We start from the raw sequence: 7500 nt of genomic DNA, 5'->3' as shown, positions 1-7500 counted from the left end.
ACGGGGTTCACATCCAAATACCACAAAACATCTGAAAAATCCTTGAAAAAACTTTGACATAATCGAGTAATCACTTTATTAGGACTGATCAGAGTTTATTAAAATCCTTACAAAGTAAATTTAATACTAAAACAATTTGTCGGTTAATAAAACATTCCTCATTCAGATTTATTAATAATAATCATGTTCACCTCATTGTAGAACCCATATTCTCTTATTAGTTATTATTTAATCATCACATGCATACTGATTTTAATGCTTAACTAGTGTGTACACACACACACACACACACACACACACACACACACACACACACACACACACACACACCATAATGAAGTGCTGAGGAGGTCCATGAACCAATAAGATAAAAGAACCAAGAAATCCTATAAATAGGGTCTTTCTCTCTCTCTCTCACACACACACACACACACACACACACACACACACACACACACACACACACACACACACACACACAAAAAGTGCTCAAACCACAATTGACTGTGTAATAATAACAGTGCAGTGTCAGTAGTAGTCTTTAGATAAATAAAGCTGACATGTGAGAGGAGAACCTACAGAATTCTGCTCACACTGGCCACAGGTACGTTTAGTGCTGCAGGTCATCACACCTTCCATCTCAACACACAAAAGGGGCGGGACTTACTGCCATGACACGCTCACTGCTGATTGGCTGGTGGATGTTCTGTCAAACTGAATCTACTGATGCTTTCAGTCACAATTTATAATTTTAGGGTTTTGTTTGAAGAAAATTAGAATGAGAAACGTTTAGAGAACCACAGCCCAGAACCTTGGGTTTACTTCTGCAAGGTTTCTCGTGTTTATTTCAGACTTCTGAGGTTTTTATTTCGTGGTTTATATTTAATGTGTACATTCTAAATGTATAGTTATGTCTGTGAGAATCCTCTAAATCCCTGTATACTGGAATAACAACAGTGACTTCACATTAAACTAATAAAGTGCTCTTCTTTTTTTCATGTGAGTCATGTGATACAATGTGTCCAATCAGCACTAAGCATGTTTAGTAAGGACCGCCCCTTTCTGATTATGTGCTGTCGATGTGTTTCATTTTAATGTGTAGTTTTTTTTATTTCTGCTCATAAAGTCATCTGAGTTACATAAAACCCTGTCTCATTACACCTGAACAAGGTAGGTGTGTGTGTGTGTGTGTGTGTGTGTGTGTGTGTGCAGTTAGGAAACAATGTTCAGGTCTTCCTTCTGGTTTAGACAGATTTTATATCCACACAGTTTGTGTGACCAGCCCCAGGGTGGGATGTTCTTCTCACGTGGTGGCAGCAGGAACACCACACTGGTGGCCACCACAATGTGCCAGATGGAGTGTGTGTAGTAGTAGTTGCTGTCGGTCTGAGCGAAGGCATATACACACAGCCCTATGACCGCTGACAGTATGCCGGGGATCAGGAAGAAAACCCAGCGCTTCCACGTGGGTGGGTAACAGTGACGACGTTTCACAGTACGATAAATCTGTAATAAATGTTGATGATGAACGTGTGCAGAAGGAACAGTGAAGAATACTGACTTCTGATTCTGACTACATACAAGCAGACGGTGCGACTCTTACCCAGGTGGTTATCATGGTGGCTAATGCAAACAGCACAGGACCTAGAAGGTTCCACAAACCTCTGCGGTCCAGCTGCATCGCCATGGCGACAAGGAGAGTGCCACCCAAGAAGAAGACCTGGAGTACAGGAGAGATGTGTGTTATGCACACACAAATAAGGATCCAGGAGTGTGTGTGTGTGTGTGTGTGTGTGTGTGTGTGTGTGTGTTCTGAATTTCCGTAATACACCTACGTATTTCAGAGTGTCCTTCAGACGAGCCATGCAGACAATAGTGACCCACACGGACACCACGGAGCCCAGGAAGTCACAGAACTGCAATGTGTCATAGTCCATGATGCAGAGCACCGTCACTCCGGGCTGATCACATGCATGATAAAACTACACACACACACACACACACACACACACACACACACACTGTATATACAACACTTCAGTGTATTTTTATTATTTACAGAATTAGGTATCAGTTTATCTGTTATGTTGTTACTGTTGTCTTTCTCCTAACTCCTCTTATAAAACACACTTAATGTGTGTATTTAAGTGGAAGTGATGAGTGTGTGGTGTGTGAGGATGTTACACACGGTGGAGAAGAACATGGTGAAGAGGTAGACTGTGGCCTCTGTGTGATAGCCTCGGTACAGTGCAACCACGATGGGAGGGATGAAGAGCAGGTTACTGAGCGTGAGCAGAAGCACCGCGGTTAACTGCCTAGAGAACGACAGAGCACTGGATCCATCTGAGCAGCTCCAACCCAACCAACCTGGTACACACACACACACACACACACACACACACACACACACACACACACACACACACAATGTAGGATTTAACATACACATGATCTCTTTTAGCAAACACCTTGTTAATGAAAAATTAAAACCTGTCAGGTAAATGTACAAATACAATCACATCCTGTGTGTGTGTGTGTGTGTGTGTGTGTGTGTGTGTGTGTGTGTGTGTGTGTGTGTATACGGGTCACACCTGATTTACACACACAGGCAGCATACATGTAGCTGTATGTGCGCAGCAGCCTGCATTCTCCGTACGGTCCGCAGTCGTCAACACACGCACTCACACTCGCCGACACACTCACCACAGCCGAGATGTTACTGCATTCAACACTGACAACAGCACAACCACTGTTACTATGGAAACCATTTCAGACTGAATACAGTAATATAAACCTGAACTACTGTCAGAGCTGCTGTTCTAGAAAACTAATTAACACCTGACATCCAATCAGAACTCAACAGCTCTGTGTGTGTGTGTGTGTGTGTGTGTGTGTGTGTGTGTGTATATACACACCTGTTGTTACAGATGCTTTGCAGACTGAGGTACCAGGTCACAGGTTTAGGAAATGGAATTCTCAACAACGCCTTTGTTTCATTACTGTTCACTCTGAGTGGATATCCCTTCATGAATCCTACATAAACACACACACACACACGCGCACACACAACATTTAAAAAATCTCATAACTTTTGCATATGTCTATGTTGTCAATGTGTGTGTGTGTGTGTGTGTGTGTGTGTGTGTGTGTGTGTGTGGTAATGCACCTGCATCACATGACTGGCTAGTGTTGAGCTGGAGAACAGGAGCAGAAGGTGTTAAACACACCCTCACACTGTCGAATGGACCAGTAACAGAGGTCTGGAACAGAAGAAGCCTTTGTTATTATTATGATGATGATGATGATGATAACAACACACACATTACAGTTGGGACTTTGTACAGTGCAGAACAACACACACACAGAGACACACAGACAGAGACACACAGACACACACAGAGACACACGGAGACACACAGACACACAGAGACAGAGACACACAGACAGAGACACACGGAGACACACAGAGACACACAGACAGAGACACACAGTCAGAGACACACAGACAGAGACACACAGACAGAGACACACAGAGACACACAGACAGAGACACACAGAGACACACAGACAGAGACACACGGAGACACACAGAGACACACAGACAGAGACACACAGACACACACACACAGACAGAGACACACAGACAGAGACACACAGACACACAGAGACACACAGACAGACACACACAGACACACACAGACACACACAGACACAGAGACATACACAGACACACACAGACAGAGACACACGGGAGACACACGGAGACACACAGAGACACACAGAGACACACAGAGACACACAGAGACACAGACACACACAGAGACACACAGAGACACACAGAGACACACAGAGACACACACAGACACACACAGACACACACAGACACACACAGACACAGAGACATACACAGACACACACAGACACACACAGACACAGAGACACACAGACAGAGACACACAGAGACATATACACACACAGAGACACACAGAGACACAGACACACACAGACACACACAGAGACACACAGACACACACAGACACACAGAGACACACAGACACACACAGAGACACATACACACAGACACACACAGACACAGAGACACACAGACACACACAGACACACACAGACACACACAGACACACACAGAGACACATACACACAGACACACACAGAGACACACAGAGACACATACACACAGACACACACAGACACACACACCGTGTTAAGTTGGAGCTGGAGGATCAGCACTCCCCCACTGTCTGCAGAGTCCAGCTCCAGCGTCAGCATGGTGGGGAAGAGGGACAGTGCAGTCACACTGTTGTTAGTGATGGTAAAGCGAACTGAGAAGATGTCCTGTGTCTCCCGTAACACAGCTGGGGTCTGGATGCAGCTGTTAGTGTACAGTGAGGTGTTGGAGAATGGTATGAGAGACGAGCTGCTGAGGGGAAAGGAGATGTTCACATCTGCAGGGACACTCAAGGGCTTACAGCTTGCTGTGAGAGAGAGAGAGAGAGAGAGAGAGAGAGAGAGAGAGAGAGTCTGGGTGTGTATGATGTATTAAAGGAGTCTCCATCATGAGGAGATGCGTGTGTGTGTGTGTGTGTGTGTGTATGATGTGGCGAAGCAGTCTCCATCATGAGGATATGTGTGTGTGTGTGTATGATGTGGTGAAGCAGTCTCCATCATGAGGAGATGTGTGTGTGTGTGTGTGTGTGTGTGTGTGTGTGTGTGTGTGTGTGTGTGTGTGTATGATGTGGCGAAGCAATCTCCATCATGAGGATATGTGTGTGTGTGTGTGTGTGTGTGTGTATGATGTGGTGAAGCAGTCTCCATCATGAGGAGATCTGTGTGGGTGTGTGTGTGTGTGTGTGTGTGTATGATGTGGTGAAGCAGTCTCCATCATGAGGAGATGGTCAGTGATGAGGACCACCCCCCAGCTTTACACCCATGAGGACAGACCTGTGTAGTTTGCTGAGATGCTGAAGGTCGTTGTTCCATTCGCTCGGCTGAGCACTGAAACCCTCACCCAGGTGTTCCACGGAGGATTGGACAGAGAAACAGAGCACGGCTGGTTCCCAGAGCAGTTTGCTGTAATCACTGAGCTCTGGCCCAAAGAGCGGAGCCTAAAGTGATTGACAGCGAGCACTCTCTAACAGGAACAGTCTGTACTGAGCACGACTGGATAAAGACTTCCAGCTTAGAGGGAAAACTCCAGAACATAAACCCTGCAGCAGAAGAGTAGTTAAACCTCATCACTCATCACCATGACAACGTATTACTTCCTCCTTTAAACAACAGCTACAGGAACTCAAGACGTAATTAAACACTGAACAGACACTCAACATTCAGAGGCAGGAACGTGCTTGTGAGGAAATTCAGGAACATTTCATTTTAATGTTCATGTAAAGAATAAGAAGCACAGCACAGTCTCAAAGATGCAATAAACTCAGTTACAGGAACAGAAATATCTTTAAGTGTAAGTTCCTGTAAGTTCCTGTAAGTTCCTGTAAGTTCCTCTAAGTTCCTCTAAGTTCCTGTAAGTTCCTCTAAGTTCCTGATCTGCAGCCCTTTCAGGTTAGAGAAAATGTAGACGGAATGCTTGTTTTTCTAGATATCTATAATTAGCTCATACGCAAACAAGTCACTATTACATGAATACATGCCTCAGAGGTCAGATGAATATCTCTATTCTCTAACCACACACACACACACACACACACACACACACACACACACACACACACACACACACACACACACACACACACACCTGTACTGAGCTTGTTGCTGAGTGAGAGTTTGATTGAGAGGAATGTTGGTCTGCAGGATCGGCGTGTTGACGGCTCTCCTCACATACATCTGTGGCTGCAACAAATACGAACACGATGGCAGCCCCTGAATAACACACACACACACACACACACACACACACACACACACACACACACACACACACTACTGAAAGGCATTCCTTGCTGAACATTCTGTATACTCTCCACTGGTCAGCACTGGTCCTGCCTCCTGCCCATCACTACAGCTACACCAACACACCAGCAGGACTAACTCACAGCGTTCTGCACTCTGATTGGTGGCCAGGTTACCATAGTAACAGCTCAGTTATAGTGACATGATAGTATAGTGATTTCACTGAAATTCAACATTAAGAATCACTGATATGATGAAGGAAAGTAAGGAGATGGTCACTTAACATTTACGGAAGGAGTCTCCAGTGTCAGAAACATTTTCGTTCCTGTTATATTACAGCAAACCAATAATAAATGTGAGTAAAGTGAACGTTAGTGTGTACCTGCTGTTGTATCTTGCCATCGTCTTTAGGCAGATGAGCGGCAATGAACCAGTCTCCAGCTTCAGGCTGCGTGACGTTAAACAGCGTGGTGCTGATGGCCTGAGCGTCCCTCACACTCACAGTCAGATTGTAAGCCAGAGAGAATTCCGTGGAATTCGGGAAAGACGTGTTAATGGGGTTGATGACCGGCGGCGCTCCGGCCCGGAAGTGTCTGTTAGTACGTAAAAAAATTCCTTACTGCTAGGCTGAGAATGCAATATTTTATAAACTGCTGCAGTTTTTATTGAAACTCAGCTGCTGTACTGAGGCAACAGACTTTGGATCAGACTCTGGATCAGACTTTGGATCAGACTTTGGATCAGACTCTGGATCAGACTCTGGATTAGAATCATATCAAAGCTAATTTAATAACACTGTGAATGTGTCTGATGAGATGAGACAGGGAGAGGGGGCGGGGCTTACAGTCCAGGGTCAGATCATATTGTGCAAATGTCACTTATTCATATTCTGATTAGATCATCTGCACTTCTTTGGTGGCAATAAACACTACATTTTGCCTCATACCCCAGAACGCTTGTGTTATTAGATAATGCTCTTAGGTTCATTTATTTATCTTAATTAAAAAGCACCAATCAACAAATTAGCCCAAGTTTATTAGGAGTCTAATGCATGTGCTGGATGTGTGAAGCTGTGTGGAGATTTACTTACACTGCGATGTTCTGGTCGCTGCAGCTGAACCCGGAGCCACGCAGTACGTAAGGGACCAGTGCACAAGCTCCGCCCCTTCAGGAACCTGGAACCGGAACAGGCGCGCGTTCCCGAACCAGCTGTACTTAGACAACCTCTGGGGCGGACTGGAGTAGAACCCAGACACATGGCTCACATCTGGGTCAGTGACGTCACAGGGGGACATTTGTGAACAAGAACATTCAACACCATTATCATGTGCAGGTCCAATTCTGTCTAATTCTGTATTTACTATTATTTATTATAACACTTCAGCCTGTTAGAGATTCTGTAACAATGTGGAAGGATACAGCTTATAAAATGATTAAATATATAATGCCCAGAACCTTAAATTATCACCTTATTAAAGGTGTTAATGTTAATAATAATAATAATAATAATAATAATAATAATAATAATAATAATAATAAGCTACACGTCACAACACAATCAGACTGAAATAAAGC

The 7500-nt window shown here is 44.5% G+C and overlaps 1 protein-coding gene and 1 pseudogene across 1 annotated transcript in view; one reads left to right on the top strand and one right to left on the bottom strand.

Moving 5' to 3' along the window:
* The window catches only part of LOC113658769 (regulator of G-protein signaling 11-like), a 14874-nt gene extending 14544 nt beyond the window's left edge, over positions 1–330 (top strand). The window contains exon 17 of the mRNA XM_047802839.1: positions 1–330. This exon is cut by the window's left edge and continues 702 nt beyond it. The gene's annotated coding sequence lies outside the window, so the exon portion shown is untranslated.
* The window catches only part of LOC125139351, a 7321-nt pseudogene continuing 80 nt past the window's right edge, over positions 260–7500 (bottom strand).

The sequence above is a fragment of the Tachysurus fulvidraco genome, chromosome 18, assembly GCF_022655615.1.
Source record: "Tachysurus fulvidraco isolate hzauxx_2018 chromosome 18, HZAU_PFXX_2.0, whole genome shotgun sequence".
Classification (NCBI taxonomy): domain Eukaryota; kingdom Metazoa; phylum Chordata; class Actinopteri; order Siluriformes; family Bagridae; genus Tachysurus; species Tachysurus fulvidraco.
Note: the sequence above shows the minus strand (reverse complement) of the source record. Positions and strands in the feature narration are given on the sequence as shown.